The following is an 18,811-nucleotide window of genomic DNA, read 5'->3' on the forward strand; positions in this document are numbered from 1 at the left end:
TCAGAAACCCGGACTTCCCCAGTCTGCTCCCGCCTGGCCTCGCCCTGGGTCAGGCAATGCGCCAAAATCCCGGCTGGGAGGCCTCTGCGAGTCTAATCCTCCTGATTGGACTCTCTCTGTGTCAATCCTCCTCCTGGAACCTGGCTGTTTGTTGGGCCCGCCCTAGGGGGCGGGGCTCCCGCCTAGGAAGCGCGGGGGAAGGTGGAGAGGGTGGAGGTGGGGGCGAATGGGGAGAATGAATTCCCACCCCTCTGGCCCCATAGGCTCCGCCCTCTGCCTTCCCACAGGTCAAGATATCTGTCCATCATGACCAGAGGCAGGCTGGAGTGGGTGAGACAACTCGGGAGGCGGGTTCGTCCCGCCAGGCTCCGCCCCGCAGCCGGCGCCCGGCTCGGAATGGGCCCGCGCGGAGAGGGCGGGGCGGGAAGGAGGCGAGGAGCCGAGCAGGGTGCGGTGAGGCGCGCATATCACCGCGGTTCCTGAGCAGGGTACCGAAGGCTGAGCGAGGCTGACCTGCTGCAGCTCCCGCCTCGCGCGCTCGCCCCATCCCGTAGTCGCCAGAGCGCTCGAGAAAGACCTCTCGGGAGAAGCAGCGCTTGTTCCCCGGGGCAGATCCAGGTCCAGGTGAGCGAGCCCCACCGGCGGGTCCCGCCCCAAGCAGACGGACGGCTACGGGACGCGCGGCGTCTGGGGCGAGCGGGCCGACGTGTGGTTCTTGGCCTCCGCGCGGCCGGCGACCGGCGCGGGCGGGCGCGAACGCTGCGGAGCCGGTCCGGGGCACCGCATCCTTCGCTCCGGGAGGGTCTCCCGGACCTCTGCGCGGACGCTCGGGGAAGGCGCCGATGGAAGCGAGGCCTCGGGGAGCAGAGGAAAGCTTCGGGGGCCGAGCGCTCCCCGGAAACCCTCCGTTCCCCCCGCCCCCTCCCGCTGGCGCACTCCGCCAGCCGGGCACCCGGGAGCCTCGACCTCCCCCTCCTGCCGGGGCACGCGCCCCGCCCTCGCCTCGCCCAGTGCCCAAGTTGGGCAAACTTTTTAACCCCTTCTGGGGAGCCTCTGTCCCTTGGACCCAGCCGCACGGGTGAGGGAAAGGCGGGAGGCTCGGGGCGGGGGCTCCTTTGGAAGTTGCCCGGCGTTTTCGAAACGGAGGTAACGGGTAGGCGGGGACCGTTTGGCAGCTGTCAGGGCGTCCTCCTGAGTCAGAATCGGACAGTCCTGCTGCAGACATTGCGCTCGGCTGTTTCAGCCCTCCGCTCCAGACTTCCTCATTCGGCCGGCTGCGATCGGCTGGGCGGAGGAGGGGAACCGGGAGAAGTGCGGGTGGGTGCATGGGAAGGGGTACCCGGCGGAGACCGCGGCTCGACGCAGGAAAGACGCCCCTCCTCCCCCAAAGATCCTCGTCCGTTGACTTTTGACTTCTGCTCCCGGGGAGAGGAAGGCCCGCACCAATCTCCGCGGGCCCGGCGCGCACCTGATTCCAGCGCACCTGCGGGCCGCCCCAGTAGGGCGGGGGCGGGGAGAGCTGGGCCCTGCTCCTCTAGGATCCGGCCTGGGCTCTTGCATCGTTCCCGTTTGGGCCAGATCCGGGGTTTTCTACTTACCTCCCACCCCCACCCCGCCCTATGTGTCCGTGTGCAGGGTCTTCACCCCATGCTATCCTGGGGCCACGCCGAGGGCGGGACTGCATCCCCCCTCCCATGCCTCCCGAGAACCCCGGTGTCTCAAACAGGCCGAGTACCCTCCTGGACCAGGTTGCCGGCTGTCTTGAGGCGGGGGCAGGGCGAGCGTCGGGGCTGCTGTCTGCGGCCCCACCCAGCCGGTGTGGGGAGAAGGTTCCGGGGAAGTCCCAGGTCCTGGGGACCGGCGGTTCTCTCCGCTGGGCAGTTGAGAGGCCCAGTCGCTTCTCGGTTCAGTGCACCCTTTCTTGGGTTTAACAGGATTGCAAAGTAACTGTTGAGTAACTGTTGAAGGGGAAGAGCCTTAGCGCCTTCCTGCCAACACTGTGGCCATTTCTCACTATCTGAGCCTGTAACCTCACCCGGTGCTTTATTCCCTTTTTGGTAAGGAGGGAGGCTGCTTTAAGGCCTATTTAGACAGTCACTTGATTAGTATTAGTCAGTTTATGTACAAGGCTGCTAGGGGTGGGGGGAGGGTACACAGATGTGTAATTGAGCAAATATTTAACTGGCTTCTCTGTGCCAGGGACTCAGCCAGGTGGTAGGGGGGTGAGGTTGAGCAAGACCTGGCCCCTGCCCTGGGGCATCTAGGGGAGAGCTGAAACAAATCTGCAGATGACTCTAATGTGAGGCGAAGATGACAGAGACCCCAGAAGGGTGCTGTGAGTCATGGGGATTGGGAGAAGGGAGCCAGCCTATCCGCGGGGGAACCCAGAGGCCTCTGCCCACGGGCAGTTGACAGTCCTCAGGGGGAAATAGTGGCCCAGTGACTGAAATACAAAAGCAGCCTGTGATGAGTGTCCCAAGCAGGCTGCAGACAAAGGACTCGAGGAATTCTGAGAGGGGGCCACTACTGTCTGGGATGAGGAGGGAAGCCGCCCCCAGGAAGGAGGACGTTGCAGGTTTGGCAAACCGAGGCAAGCATTTGGTGTCGGGAAAGTGAGGACTCATTTAGTGGATAATTGAGGGGTAATTAAAAACATCAAGAGATTGCTCCATGTAATTTGAGAGCCGCTGTGCCCCCAGATGGCTGCAGGGTGACACTGAAAAGCTCTACTCTTCACATTCAGCAAGTCCCGGCAGTGCCCGTGGGCAGATCCAGGTGCTGGGGTTGGCAGGCTCTGTTTGGGGAAGGGCAGCCCAAGAGGTGCATTCTGTGGGGCTCCTAGTCTGAAGGGCACATGAGGGGAGAGGATGGAGAGGGGCAGGGCTCTCTGGTTTTTATTTTTTATTTTTAAACTTTTTAACCTAAGGGGCTGGAGATGGGACAACTTCCCTCTTACAGGATGAAGGATGCATGTTAATCACAGCCTGCCTCTTGCCCGTTTTTGCTCCAGAAAAAGACAAAACAAGGATCTGTTAGGGCTTTTTAAAGGGAGAAAAGCACACTCAGAAAATGCTGCATTGTTGTGTTGCCTGGTGGAGGGTATTGCTAGAAGCCAGGCTAGCTGTGCTTTCTTCACTTCCTCTTCCAGCTAATCCTTCCATAAAGTACTTAAGACAGCCCTTACCAGCTTGACATCTTTATTTCAAAAGGAGAGGCGGGCTTGGCTGTTGTTTTCCTCTGAGCCTGGCCCTTCCCTTCTCTTGGAGGGGGAGAAAGAGAAACCCAAGGCAAAGGGAAAAAAGGAAAAAAAAATCCGTGCCTTGACAGCTTCCTCCCAAGCATCGTGTTCCAAAAATATTTAGAATAACAAAATCTGTGTGTCGTCTTAATTAAACAAATGTCCTAATTTGCTGAGCATAAAACAGCATCTCTGCCCGCAGGGGCAGGAAGTGCCTTTTCCCTTTGTGCAGCCTCAGAGAGTCACTGCCTCTCGGCTTTAACCCTTGGTGTGCTGAGCCCCTGGGCTTAAGCCCTCTGGTGACAATGGCGTGGAACCCTGGCTGCCCCCTGGGAAGCAGTGAGCCTGTGACTTATGGAATCCCGTTCTTCAGAGCTGGGAAGAGTGGGGTCGTGAGCTTTGGCACTAGGCAGAGTTCAGCTCCCGACCCTGCCACTTATATGACTGTAGGCAAGTCATGTCACCTCCCTGAGCCTCAGTGTCCTCATCTGTAATATGGGAATCATGGTACTTATCCTGCAGGATTAGATGGAAGAACTAAAAGAAATAAAGCATACAAAGGGCCTGATATATAGTGACTATGTACGTTTTTAACTTAACTCCTGGGTTGTCAGGTGAGGAAACGGGAGGCGGGGTAGATGGATTTCCCGGCTCTTAGCTCAGTGCTCTTTGTACTTCTAAAAATGGTGAGCTTGTGTGTGTGCAGTGCTCATTGACCACAGAGCCCGAGTGGTAAAAACACAGGTGCTTCCGGGGCCCATCTGCTGATGCTTTTGGATGCTCTTGGTGATGAACTTGTGCTCACTAGCCTTGTTGCAGGGCCCTGGCCCGGGCAGAAGGTACACAGACTCACTGCGATTGTAGTTCTCCAACACGGTTTCCGTGATCTAGGAGAGAGCCAAGGGGTGACATGGAAAGAGCACTGGACTTTTAGTGTCTGGAGGCCTGGCTTCTGGCTCCGGCTCTGGTTGGGTGAACATTTGATTTTGGTAGAAGGTGCCATATCGCTCCATAAAGGCATCATACCAGTTTATGTGTCCACCAGTTATACCTGAGAGGGCCCGGGAAACTGAAACATGCACTTTACTTTCTCCAAGATTAATTTTAATTTCTCCAAGATGCCCCAGTTTCTTAGGCACTCTCATGCCCTGTTGGTAGGAGTCTAAGTTGTAACAGCTCTCTTTTTAGGAGGTAGTTTGGCAATATCTGTCAAAGCATTGTCTTTCTGATTGATTTCTAGGAACTCACCCGGCAGGTAAACTCAGACGTGCAAAAGGAAATGTCCGAGGATATTCTTTGCAGCATCGTCATAGAAAAAGACAGGAAATAAGCTAACTGTCCATTAAGAGGGTCAAATAAATCATGGCACGGCTGTACAGTGGGAATCCTTGCAGCCCTTAAAAAAATGAGGCTGACCTATAGGTACCGATAGGCCATACTCTTCAAGATATATTGTAAGTGGATAAAACTAGAAGCAAAGTAGGATACATGTTGCTCCCTTTTGGGTGAAACAGGGTATGTCGCCTGGGCTGTATGCACGGAAAGCTACAGAAACCCACGTAATAGTGGTTGTCTCTAGATAGGGCCCAGGAAGCCGGAGTCCGGGGTGAGCATTACTTTTTTCACTAGATGCCTTTTTACATGCGTTGCCCTTAAATAGTCAAAAATTCAAAATTTTCTTAGTTTTATTATCTATACAAATAAGTGGTTGGCTGGCCAGTCTTAGAGGTCTCCACTTTAAAATGCATTGCTCAGGATCCCAGATTGCACACTGAGTGCCTATAGTATTCAGGGAAGGAGGAAGGGTCTTAAAAATGGGCTGAATTGCTCTGTGGTTGGAACATTTTCGGGCCTGTGTTCTTCTCCATGATGTCATATGATCACCAGAGTGACCCCTTTAAACAAATGTCTACTCTGACCCACTCCCTTGTGTTCTGGAAAATGGTAGATGATTGCTTTTTCTCTGCAGTATGAGAAAAGGAAGCCTGCAAGATGTGTCTGGAAAGTATTTCAGGATGCCCCTTTGCCAGCTTTCCCACAATCCCCCTGGCTCCAAACGGTCCTCTTGTCCTTGCCTGGGGAGACCACCCTGACCAGAAGACCAGACCTTTATTCTCTTGGGTCCTCCTCATTTGGAAACTTGGGGTCATTGCAACCCACCCCGTCTCCGGTTGTCCCTCACACATCTGGCCTGTGGTTTTTATGTATTAATAACATTGGAAAAGCCCAAATTCTTGAGAAAATGTGATCAGAGGGGTGTTTTGAATTGGAGGGCCCCGATCCCCTTCTCAAGGAGGACTGCCTTAGTCTTGCATGATGTGGGCCCCGGAGAAGACGTAGGCTCTGCTCATCACCGAGTTGGTGCTTTCAGCCAGTGGCAGACCCCTTCAGGGTCTCGGGCAGGGCTGTGTCCCTCCCAGGCAGCCTGTAGGCCTCCTGGAAAGATGGTGTGAGTCACACATGAGTACCCAAAATGAGCCTGCGTCTAAAATGGGCCTGCCACCCCATGGGCAGGTGGTTTGAAGTCTGGATGCCAACCTGTATCTGCCCCCTCTGCCCGCACCTGCCCCTCAGGCTTTGAGGGCACCAGATATTTGGGGAGCAGGAGGGGAGCTGCCCCCTTGCGTCTGATGCGGGTCTCTTTAAAAAGTAACTGAGGCAGGCAGGCAGGCAGGCAGGCTGCTGTTGGAATTTCTCAGGCCCCCATTCTGCTGACTGGTTTCTCCAGCCTGAGGTGATTCAGCACCCGGGATGGGACACAGCACACCCGGGCCTGGGCAGGTGGGCCCGGAGAAGGCTCCTGGCCAACCTTCGGCTGAGGGCGAGGCCGTGTAGGGAGTTCCTCCACAGCCTGACTCTCAGGTTCTCACAGCGGTGCCTTCAGCAGCTGTCTTCATCTCTAGCCTGGGTGGGGAAGCCTCCCGCTGTGGCTGGAGGGAACCTTGCAGGGCCTTCTGGAAGTTGCCACTGAAGGGTATGGCTTCCTGCCTGGGCAGGTTGGGCTGTGGCCTGCAGGGAAGTTGAAGGTGCAACTGATCTTCCCCCCGCCTGCAGGTCACTTTCTTGGGGCCTCTCGGAGGTCCTTGGTCCTTATGGTCCTTACCGTGTTGCCCAGAGGACCAGGGGTCCTCCACGGGAGGTCCCTCTCTCACCTCCGTGGATGTTATTTTGGGAACTTCTATCTCAGGTTTTCTTTTCCTTTCATTTAACTCTAATCCTGAATGATGCCCTGCTTAAAAGGAAAATCAACAGCAACAGGACAGTCCTCCCTACTGAATTTGCTTAGGATTGTAGAATGTCTGAGCTGGAAGGGGTCTTAGGGATAGTGTAATTTTTGCTGCCTCCCCCCCAATTAGAGGAGTGAGTCGCCCAAGCTCATTCTGTGAGTTGGTAGAAGAAAGCTCTGGCCCCTGGTTTCCTTCAACCCCAGTGCCTTTCTCTCAAAATCATGTGGCCTCGCTTAAAAGTGTTTTTGAGCTGTTATCATGCCTTTCCTCAACTTTATGCACTGTTTAGCCCAGCAACACGTACTTAGCTCCTTTAATCTTCCCTCAAGAGTCTGTTTTTCCACACCCTTAATCTTTTTCTTTTTGGGGGTTGTGGGGGAGGGGCCCAAGGGTTAAGAAATGGGGTGAGAAGTGTTTCGGGTTTCTCTGAACTCCTTCCAGTTGGACAGTTCCACTTGGGCTGGAAGTTCCTGCAGCTCAAAAATCAATATTTCACACGGGGCAGCGCCAGGCATCGAGCGGGTGGGCCACTCAGAGAGCCACACCGGCTTTCCACGGTCTTTCAGCCAGTTCTGGTTTCTAGTAATTTTAAGTCACTTAACGTCTTGGGTGATCGAAGTGTTGTATCTTTGATACAAAACCCACGTAGAGGGCACCAAACCAGGGCTTTGGGATCTGGTGGAGCTAGGACCAGACCCTTGCCTTTCCTCCCACTGTTAGGCTGGAGCCTCAGTTTCCTCATCGGCCACATGGAGGTGTCGCTTTCGTAGGCTTGTTGTAATTTACATATAAATATTTGCCAAGTGGGCCAGTCCTTGTCCTCCTCCTCTTCCTCCCTTTTGCAGGTTGTCACCAACATCCTCTGTCCTCGGGTGGTAGGAGATGTACGTTCAGCTTTTAAAGATTTTGAATTTGCGCAACAAGCCTGTCCCTCGATAAGAAATAAGAAGGTGCGGTGAGATGACTGAGGAACCTGCGAAAAGATTCCCTGGGCTTGGAGGCTGAGGTTTTCCAGGCCTGCAGCCTTTGCATTCTTCTCCCCAGACCATACAGTTCAACTGGTGACTGATCTGAGTCGGTTTAAGCATTTAAAAAAAGTGATTATAAAGCTGCCAGGGCACCTTTTTTTCGAGTTGTCTATGTTCAAAAGCCGCCACATTTCCTGTGTTTTGCATTAAGTCACAGGGCTGGAGAAGGCAGCTTCCTGTCTGATAAACATAAAGATGAGGCATTTGGAACCATTTGGGTGACTTAATCTAACTGGGCTGGAATGGGGAAGAAGGTTTTAGACCCCGCTGAACTGAGAGGTCAGAGGTGGGGTCTTTTTTCATCTTTTCATCCCCAGTTTCTCGCCAGCGCCGGGCATGGACTTGACCTCTCGTCCTTGTTGCATGAGTGGAGTTCAGGTCTCACTGGTACCTGTGCCCGTAAGCCTGGGGACGCGGAGGCCCAGGCAGCCAAAGCTCTAGATTGCCATTTAGTGATCTCTCCATTTCATAAAAGGCGGATGCTCGGTACTTGTCTGGAAATCTCTGGGGTAAGAAAGTTGGTGGCAGGTAGCTATTTTAAAGTTTTTGTCTATTTTTTAATATTGAAGAGCCAGCTGTTGGGTATTGATCCCAAATTTCTTGGCCAAGTCAGTCATCAGAGATGCCTTGGGCTCCTGCTGTGTGGCCTGCTCTGTGCTGGGCCTGCTGGGGCTTCAGTGGGGACGAGGGCAGAGAGTCCATCCCTGGCCTCAGGAGCCTTACCCTTTATTAGGGAGTTGGGACACTGGGACAGAGACTTGGGACGTTAGGAAGCCCGTGCCACCCTGAGTGAGCAGGGATTTCTGGGCATCTCAAGCCAGCTTCCTGGAGGCTAGGATCACCTGGGAGGAGGAGGGAAGATGAGGAAGGTGGGCAAGGAAGGAAGGAAGAGGCTCTGGTGGAGGGACACTGGCCTGGTAATCAGGATATCTAGGTTGAAGTCCCAGCTCTGCCCGTAATAGTAATAATAATAAGAGTTAAATTTGATTGACCACTTGCTAGGTACCAGGTGCTTTGCTTGTGCTTTTACATGAATTCTCTCATTTAATTCATTCCCAGGAGGTAGGAAGTTAATCCCCATTTTACAGATGAGGAGACTGAGCAGGGATTCAGACTCAGGCGCTCTGATCCCTGTGTGTCCTTACAGATGCCCTTCCCTCCTGGGTTTGCCTGTTCTCACTTGGCAGTGAAGGGTTGGACTGGTCCCTGAGTCCTCCTTCCTTGACAGTGGCCGAGAATTAATGAAAAGAGTAGAGCTTTGGGCCGGGGCAGAATGGGGCTCCTCATCCCTAGTGCAGTTGGCTGTTTGGAGCGAGGTTGCCAGTTCGATAGTGTTGCCTTGGCTACTGACTTCACCTTTAACCTCAACCGACCATTTTTCAAATGTGTGTGTGTTTTGTCCTAAGGGAGGGCAGCGTAAATCCCGGCTGCCGTGCCTGCCTGCTGTTGGCGGGGCCCTGGCTGGTCCTCACTGGGAGCCAGCCAGCCAGAGGGCCCGCCACCATCTCCATAGTGGGCTCTTCTTGACATCAGCCCACTTGCAGACTTGCATTCCTCTCGCTTCATTTGTCCATCTGTCTATCATCGTTCAGTAACCACTTCTCAGAGCTTTACAGTGTATGCTGGGTGCTTGCCTGGCTGCTGGGAATAAGGAGGGGAAGGAATCAGGGGCCCTTGTTTCCAGGAGCTGTTGGTGTCCCACCAGAGTGCTGGCGGCCCAGGGGGATCTGAGGAGGCTTCCTGGAGGAGGCAGCATCTGAGCTGATTGCAAGGTAGGGACGTGGCACAGCACGTCCAGGCAACAGGGCTGGGACCTTGTTCATTCACTCAGACTTCGGTGGAGCTTTGTTCAAGGGTGATGCAGGTGGCCAAGGCCCTCTGAGTCACCCTGGACTAGTAAAAGATTTCTTCTCCCCCTTAGTGGCTCCAGGCCCCAGCCCCATCTCTAAGCCCCTTAAGCAGCCCAAATGGCCCATTAAGGTCTGCTTGCCTGTGCCATTTCCTGGGAAATGTGGCGGTACGGGATTCCACTCCCAGGCCCTTAACCTCTGGGTGGCTGCTGGGAATTCTGCCTGTGTCCTCTGCTTATGTGGTCAGCAAGCACACTGTTCCCAGCTGAAGGATCTGGGATGAGATTTTTCATGGAGTGTTGAGAGAGACAATTGTTCCTGGAATAGGTTCCCTTTTTTTTTTTTTTTTAAATTAAGTTATTTTTTATTTTATTTTATTTTATTTATTTTTGGCCGCATTGGGTCTTCGCTTATGATGTGTGCGGGCTTTCTCTAGTTGCGGCGAGCGGGGGCTACTCTTTGTTGCAGTGCGCAGGCTTCTCATTGCGGTGGCTTCTCTTGTTGCGGAGCACGTGCTCTAGGCGTGTGGGCTTCAGTAGTTGTGGCTCGCGGGCTCCAGAGCGCAGGCTCAGTAGTTGTAGCGCACGGGCTTAGTTGCTCTATGGCATGTGAGATCTTCCCGGACCAGGGCTTGAACCCGTGTTCCCTGCATTGGCAGGCGGATTCTTAACCACTGCGCCACCAGGGAAGCCCCTAGTTTCCCTTTTTAAAGTAAAAGAAAAGCGGGGAGGGGAGGTTTGTTTATAGCACAAACAATATAATAACAAACCTGGCAAGAAACAAATTTGCCCCTCACTCCATCCACTGTTTGCATTTTTCTGGGTTTCCTGTCCATATACTTGCATATTTTACAAAATTAAATATTAAATTAGATACCGTTGTGTGTTCTGACTACTCAGTGCTGTAATATAAAGTTTCCTATGTTGCAGCAGTCTCCACAGTTATTATTTTAATGGCTATGTTATGGTCCATGGTGGGAAAGAACCATTATTGACTTTGCCAGAAAGTTCCATGGGTTTTATTGAGTCTTTTGGAAATTCATTCATTCAGCAAATACAGAAACTGCTGGGTGGTTAGGATGTAGATGAATGAGACGTCCCAGATCCTACCCTCAAGGGGCTCACAGTCTATACCCAGGGAAGAATCACTTCACTTGGGCGTCGTGGGTTGTGATGGTGGTGAGCCCTGGAGAAAGTGGTAGCTTAGATGCCCTGGTAGAGTTGATGGAAAACAGGTAAAACCACTTTGTCATCAGTGGTGAGAAAGCGCAGGAACGTGGACCTGGGAGATCTTTCTGGGCTCATTGGAGGAAGATCTTTATGCCCTCTCTCCCTGAGTGGTTGGTTCATGCAGGTCTGGACCAGAAAACGCCCGGGGTGGGGTGGCGGTGGGCGGTAGTGAGGGACAGCGACTCCGAGGGACCATGTCAGTGGGGAGGCGGGGGGTCCTGGCCCTCCTGAGGGAGGCCCCTTGGTGACCACGGTGGGAGGCGGCCAAGGGTGGGGACAGCAGTGGGGGTGCGGTGGGGACGTCTGAGAATGTCCAAAGCCAGACAGGCCACTTGGGTTGTGCTATGGCTCCTGCCTCTGGGGAAGGAACCAACTGTAGCAACAAGTTGCAACAGTGTAGTTTTGTTGTAAAGAGGAAGTTGCAGAATCCTAGTGGCTGCTTTTGAGCAGACAGACGTTTCCAACAGTAAAGGAGTTTTTGGGGGCGGGGTGGGGCGGGGCTGGGTGTGAGGGGAGAAGGCGGGTGGTCAAGGGCCTAGAAACTGGGCTACAATGTCTTTGCTCTGGTGTTTTCTTTCATTCCAGATAAATGGCTTCTTCCCTCTTTCCAGCTGCCCTCTGCCCCTGTCCCCCAGCCCCAGCTTCTGGCTCAAGGGAGCCTGGCCTGAATGCTGCAGTCTTCCTAGAGCGCAGGAGAGAAGCCAGCCCCATCCCCGCAGGGAGTGAGAGGGAACGAGAGGGCCAGGGCGGGACGTGGTCACTGGGACACCTCCGTGGTTCTGTCTGTTTCAGGTTTTGCCGACCTCATTGGGTCCCCTCTCCAGGCCGCAGCGGCGGTTTGGATCAGTACCGGGTCCGCAGGGTTGAGGTTTGAGTAGGAGAGCTCTGTCCTGGTCCTCTGTCGTATGCTCCCCGCTCCGTCAAATACACACTCAAAAAACCAAAAACGAACCCTAAACCTCACCTAACCTTAGTTTTTACATATTGACGTTAAATTAGTAATGAGAATAAACCATTAGCTGGGAATTTCAGCACTTACTAGATTATAATGTTCCCTGGTGGTCAAGGTGAGGTCCAATGTGTATCTTTTTAAAATCTCCTGTCACCTTATTTACACTACTGTTTGGCGGTGATTATAGACTAGAGATTATCTTTGAATTTATTCTATTTAAAATTATTTACCAGCTTTTATATTGGAGGAGGAGAGGTGGGGCAGGAATAGAGAATTAGATAAAGCAGAAGGAGGCAGCGGGGTGTGGGGAAGGGAGTGGGTGACTCTAGAAGTGGCAGCGGGGTTTAAATCCCATTTTCACTCAGTTTATTTATTCATTAAATATGTATCAAATGCTGGCTGTGTGCTAGAGACTGTTTCAGTGCTGGGGATACATGACTGGATAAAAGTAACCAAAGTCTGTGGTTGACATGCCAGTGGGGAGAAGCAGACAGCAGCCAGACAAACAGGCTCACTGTGGCAGGTCAGGGTGGTGGTCATGCTGTAGAGAATGGTGGTCAGGTGAAGGCATGTACAGAGCACCACAGACCGGGCTGCTTAAACAACAGAAATTTACTTCTCACAGTTCTGGAGGCTGGAAGTCCAAGATCAAAGTGTCCGCAGGGTTGGTTTCTGCTGAGGTCTCTCTCCTTGGCTTGCAGATGGCCGCCCTCTTGCAGCCTCTTCACTCAGTGTTCCCTCTTTGCACACATCCCTGCTGTGTCCCTGTGTCCATACCCCCTCCTTTTACTAGGACACCAGTCAGATTGGATTAGGGCCCACCCTCATGGTCTCATTTTCACCTAAATACCACTTTAAAGACCCTCTCTCCAAATACAATCACATTCTGAGGTACTGGGGGTGAAGGCTGCAATATGTGAATTTGGGGGGCAGAGTGCAGCCCCTAAGAGGGGAGAGGGGAGTGGGTATGTGTCAGTGTCAGAGGAAGCTCTCTAACCCAGGGACACTCTATCGGTCCCTCTAGGACTTCTCTCTACTTCACTGATTGTTCCTTTAACTGCTTCGAGCCCCAGTTTGCTCACCTGTAAAATCTGGTTAATAAAACCCATCTCTTGGTGTCCTTTGGGCAGCTAAAGTGTGGAAGGCACTCCGTGCACTCACTGTCTGGTTCATGGGGGACCCCCCAGTAGATGTGTCCCCGTACCCTCTCCTGCCCCCCGCCTGCCCTTGGTTCACAGAATGCCTTTTCCTTCTGTCCTCTTTCATCCTCTCTGCTCCTGAGTTCCACTCCTCGACATCAAAGTGCCGCAGTAACCAGGCCCCCAGAATGGACCAGGGATGGACAGTTCTTAGGTCGCTCTGCCTTCCTCACCGGGGTGATGGCATCCCCCGCCCACTCTTGTGGAGCAAGTGTTCTCGGAGATGGCTTCTCCCCTCTGATGAGCCATGAACACTGCTTTTACAAGAGCAAGGGGAAACGCTCGCGGAAAACTCGTGCAGGACTAGAAACCTAAACTCCCAGTTGCTGGCCAAAGTGTTGGGTGGCTGCCTGCCAAGGAGAGCTTCCCTTGCTCTGTCAGCACCCACGCCCCCCACTGGTTTCTGGCTTAGCCCTTCTCGACCCTACTTGCTGGTGTCCCTGCCCTATTAGAGGAGTTGCCACTGGACGCCTTGCACTGTATGTGGCCCACTGTAAGTACTTAATACATGCTTCAGAGACGGGTGAATATATTCGTACCGGAGCGTGAGCCAAGCAGACCTGCTTCAGCACCAGCACCGTCACTTAGCTCTGTGTGACCTTGGGTAGGTGACTTCATTTCTTTGGGGTCTGAGGTTTAACCACTGTGCCATGGTTCTGTCTGGTACTTGTGTAAATAGGCAGGGGACTTGGAGTCAGACCCTCTGTCCTAATTCGGATTCTCCCCTGTGCCAGCTCTTGGACCTTGGGGGAGTCATGCATCGTTTCTGTGCATGTGTTTCCTTGTCTGTGGAACGGGGAGAATAAGAACTACCATGAGCGTTTTGGTGCTCAATAAAGTTTAGCTTTATTGTTTATTTGTTTTATTTACATACAGTTTCTCCAGCACAGTGCCAGGCTGTCTATAAATATATCTATTTTATCCATTTTTAACAAACCGATCTTCCTGTGTTTTTTCTATCACTGTGAAGTTTGAAGTCACACTCGGTCTACACACCTAGGGCAGACCAGTGTGACAGAGGCTGAAAAAGGATGGCTCTCTTCCCCTTTAAGACAAGTCTCAGGCTTTAGTTGTCCTTAGGCTGAAATAGCCGAGCCCCCGTCCCCTTCTGGCTTTCAGACAAGAATCCGAAGAATGTGATACTCCATTGAGGACCTAAGCAAAGATCAGGGGCTGGGGCAGGATTCAAGGCCCTTCCGGGGGACTTTAGCCGGCCGCCTTTGTGCTCCTGGACCTGGACATTCCAAACTGGTTGTGGTCGGGAGTGTGAACCACAGGCCTGTTAAATTCTTGCCTCCTCAGTGGGATCCACAGGGGACAGCTGGGAGGGGCGGGGAGGGAAACCTCCCCCTTCCCACATGCTCATCTTAGAGAAATCGGATTAAAGGAGTTTGCAGGTGAAACTTGCCTGATGCGAGGGGGCTTGCGTAGGCCGCTTGGGTGCTGGGTGGCAGGGAAGGTTGTGGGCCGTCCCCTTCCTGACCCATTGCTGACGGCCGGTCACCAGGTCTTCTTACCAGCCTTGCCGACTGCTCTGTGCCTTTGCTGCCTCTCTGCATGTTCAGAGCCTGCTGGGTAGGCGCAGACCCCGCGGTACAGGCAACAGCAGCTACTACTCGCGCCCTGGAGCAAGTCACCGAAGCACCCTGGGCTTTGGTTTCCTCATCTGCAAAGCAGGACACTAACAGAACCTACCTCTGCGTTGTCGTGTGCAGTAGTGAGGTCTCATGTGATAAGCACCCAGAACTAAGTGTCAGCATGGTCCTGTGCTGTGGGCTTTGTGATTCCTGTACAGATGAAGAAAGGGAGGTGCAGAACGGTTAAATTATGTTCCCAGGACTTTCCTGGTGGCGCAGTGGTTAAGACTCCACCTGCCAAAGCAGGGGACACGGGTTCGAGCCCTGGTCCGGGAAGATCACACATGCCGCGGAGCAACTGGGCCCGTGAGCCACAACTGCTGAGCCTGCGTGCCACAACTACTGAAGCCCACGCGCCTAGACCCTGTGCCCTGCAACAAGAGAAGCCACCGCATGAGAAGCCCGCGCACCACAACGAAGAGTAGCCCCCGCTCGGCGCAACTAGAGAAAGCCCGCGTGCAGCAACGAAGACCCAACATAGCCAAAAATAAATTAAAAAAAAAAAAATTATGTTCCCAGAATCCCTCAGCCAGTGAACGGAGACTCCAGTGCCCACATCGAGGTTGGCCGGATGTGTCCCATCCTGCGCTGATCCCACAGCCTCTGTGGGATGTGTGTGCACACGTCTGCGTGTGCACCTCTGTGTGTGGGGGAGGGGGGGCTCCGCCCAGGGCAGGCTGCTGTGGCCAAATCTGGCCGCTCCCTAAGGCAGGGGCCACCACGGCTTCTCTCATGAAGCTTCAGCCTTGGCCCCTCTGGGACCAGCCTGTGGCCCGGGCAAAGGAATGATTCTCAGCGGGTGGTTAAATAAGCAGCGGCCAGGTTTCTGGTGACAGATGTGGTGAGGTCATCCCTGCGGCCAGGCTCCCTGCTCAAGGACAGCTGGGCTGGCCAACCTTTCAGACACGGGTGCTACCACACTATGCTCTAGGAGCTGTCATTTAATTTTTGTGGAAAGTGTGAAATAAGTGGGTTTTATCTTCACCCCGCGTGTGGCTCGTATTTGGGTCATTTTCTCCCGGGAGGGCGAAGGCTCTGGGATGCTGCTTGTCCAGCCTGGCTTCTCTGGAGAGCTTGGCTCTGCCCGCCCTCCAGCCTGTGTGCCCAGGGCTGGCTCCGTGCTGGCTCAGTGGTGAACAGGCCCAAGGGATGGAAACGAAAGAGAGACAGTTTGCTGTGCAGTTTTGGATTTTTTGTTTCTGCCGTCCAGAGTGATCAGAGCAGCCCAGGGGACATGGCCTCCTGCCCTCACCATCCCAGGTCCTCTGCTTCCCACGCAAACTCTCACTATTGGGCCATCCCGACCGCAGCTCTGCTCCCTTGGACCCATTTTGTGAGATCCTGCTTAACCCTCTGGAGGATGATGAAGGAAGAAAACCCTCTTAAGTCAGTTCACGTTGCCTTGGTGGAGAAGGAGGCCACTCCAGTGCCCCTTTGCCTTTGAGCTGGTAACCAGGGGGCTCCTAAAAGTCCGTGGACTGTACTTGAGGGTCTCTGTGACCCCCTAAGATGGTACACAAAGGGTTCACAGCCTCCAACCAATTCTCAAAGGGGTCTTTGATGGCTGGAAGTGTTAAAAACCACTGATCTAGAGAGATGGGGACTTTGGGTTTCCTGTTTATAGAGTGTGTGTGTGTGTGTGTGTGTGTGTGTGTGTGTGTATGTGTGTATGTGTGTGTGTATAAACAGATATGCAGAGGCATATCTGTTTATACACAGAGACACACACATCCACACACACACACACACACAGGCTATTATCAGGCAGGAGGGTCTGCTCATTATAGGGTTAGGTGACATTGTCCCAAGGATATAAATGTGTGGAGAGCACCTTCCTGGGGCGGTGGGCTTTTCCTCTCCCATCTCATCTGTATTAAGGCTTTAATATAGCACTTCTGGGCATCTCTTCAGTGTGGGGCTAGGCCTGGAGCTTTGAGTGGTGATGTTTTGATAGTAGTGGATTTGATCTGTTGTTACTCTGCATACAGAAGAAACTGGGCTCTTCTTTCTTTCTGTCCTTGTGATTTTCCACCTGGGCTCCAGGTCCTCAAAAGATGTTTCCTAAGCCCCCAGATCCAGACAGGTCACTTCACCTCCCTGAGCATCTGTCTCCCTCTTTTTTAAGGGGGATGGTGGGGAGCAGGGAATGGGGCGGGGGCCGTGGGATACCTGCCATGGCTTTACTGAGGGTGTCAGGATCAAATGATGGGAGCAGCGGGAGATGAACAGTCCAGCCCAGGTCAGGTGACTGGGGTGCTACAGCTGCCATCTTACCTGCTGGAGGTTTGACACCGCCCCCCGCCCCGCCCCCCACCCCCAGCCTTGCTTTGGCTTTGGACTTAACTTTTGCTTGTGAACTTCACTGTGTGATCTTGGGCAAGTTGCTGGCCTAGTCTGAGCCTCACATACCCAGTGAAGGCTGAGGTCAGATGGGTGTTTTTCAGGCTGTCAGTTGAGACTCACTGGTGGGTTGTGAGACTACCAGTGGCAACCAGTAGTTTTAGGAACTAAATAGACTCGAGTGGAAGATATCAGAGTGCAGAGTGTGCACATATCATTTTGCGAAGCTTTTGTTTGACACATTTGCGTATTCGCGATAAAAAGCTTTTAAATTATTTTTTTTCTACTGCGACTTGAGAGTTTAAAAAAAATGTTGGCGCCCCCAGGATGAGATGCTTCTTGCGGGGGCTGGGTGGGGTGGGGTCTTTCAGCCCTGACTTGTGTGGTTCCTGCCGACAGGTCGAGCTGGGTCTCCTCCACCGCTGCAGCTGAGCCTGTAAATGCAGCTCCCTGCAGGATCAGACTCTTTAACTAAAGTTCTTCACAAAATTCTGGGAAGTGAGCTGCATTCCTGGGGTGGAATAAATCATGCTGAGTGAGGCTAGGCAGGATGTGACTTCAAAGCCCCCGAAGTGGGCTTTGTGAGCGCAGCATTTGTGACTGACTCATTATGAGCTAGCTCTGCAGCGACACAAACTCCTTGAGAGAAGAGGCAAGACTGTCCGGGAGGGGCACCGGCGGGCCCGGGGCGCCACCAAGCACCGCTCCTCCCTTAGCTCATTTTGGTCCCCACAATAGTCCTGTGAGTTGAGCCGTGCTCTGACCGCATTGCAGAGATGGGGCTGTCAGCGCTCTCCACTGGGGGCTGCACAGCCCCACGCCCTCCTGTCCTCCAGCTGTCCCGGGGAGGGGTGGGGGCAGCTGGTAGTATCTCCAGCTGATGCATGGAGAAACCGAGGCCTAGGGGCCGAGTCAACCTGGCCCAGTTTGTTCTGTTAGTAAAGTGACGGGTCTGCAATCCCCCGGCCAGTCTTGGCTGTCTCCTGAGTCTGATTCTTTCTAAGACGCCTTCCATAAAGGTCATGAATAAGTTATCACCATTTGGAAGGTCTCTCTCCTATCAGGGCCGACTTAAATGACTGCCTGATCAATTCAGGAAGATCGTTGTTGACCTCTGGCCAATCGTGTGTCAGTTAGAAACAAAACGGAGATTAGTGTACATCAGATTTAGCTGGAAGGGTGGTGGAGAAGAAAGAGGGCGCTGATATCCTGAATGGCCACAGAGAAGGCTCAGCCCATTCTGGGCCTTTACTGCCTTGTCTACTAAAGAGAATCACTGAGGTTTGGAAAATAAGATGCGGGATTACTGGGCTTATCCTCAGGCACTTTAAGAATGGGCGGCAGAGAGTCGGTTGGGCTTGGTCCTTGGAGTTTGGACCTTTTGGGAGACTGGAACCTTCCCCGTTTCTAAAGTTCATTAGGGATTACTCAGCACCTACGCAGGTCCGTCATCAGGGACCCGGTGGTGACTGGGATCCGTCGTGGCCCTAGAGCTCTCAGCCCAGCAGAATGGGATCAGGATGGCTATTGGTGGTAGCGGCTACGATATTCAGGGATTTTGTTTGTTTTTTGTGTCATTTGAACATCACTCAGAATAACAAGCTGCTGAAGACCTGGCGGGTCCTGGATTGAGTGGTCTTCAAACTTGTCTTTCGTTTCTGACCTCAAGTTGGGCTTCTCAGCCGTCCTGATGTGGACTCAGGAACCAGCACGCTGCACTTTCCCATTGAGACTGCGGCCGTATAATTAAATCTTCTCAGTATGGTTATTTTTCTGTGTTGGGTTTCAGCAAACTGTACTTGCATGCTTGGGGAAAGAAAAACCGTCCTATCAGCAGAACCAAAGGGAAGGAATAACTTGACTGCAGGAATCTGAAGGTTTGTGTCACCCCTGTGCGAGTGTGGGAAGCTCTTGAGGGTTCAGGAGATGCTATCTGCGGGAGGGCAGGGGGGTGTATCCGTGCACAGTTCCTGATGAGAAGTCAGCCAAGCTATTGTGTCAACCTTGTCAAACCTGGGGGTGCATCTGGGAGGATAATGTGCACCTCGCTCTTTGGGGGGGACCCCCCCACCACATCTGAAACGACTTGCTTCTCTACAATTTCTCCTGGG

The 18,811-nt window shown here is 53.3% G+C and overlaps 1 protein-coding gene across 1 annotated transcript in view; it reads left to right on the forward strand.

Moving 5' to 3' along the window:
* Positions 1-414: 414 nt before the first annotated feature.
* MYH9 (myosin heavy chain 9) overlaps positions 415-18,811 on the forward strand; it is a 90,365-nt gene continuing 71,968 nt past the window's right edge. The window contains exon 1 of the mRNA XM_082420780.1: positions 415-624. The gene's annotated coding sequence lies outside the window, so the exon portion shown is untranslated. The remainder of the gene's footprint in view (positions 625-18,811) is intronic.

This window comes from Balaenoptera physalus (assembly GCF_965194825.1).
Source record: "Balaenoptera physalus genome assembly, chromosome: 13".
Classification (NCBI taxonomy): Eukaryota; Metazoa; Chordata; class Mammalia; order Artiodactyla; family Balaenopteridae; genus Balaenoptera; species Balaenoptera physalus.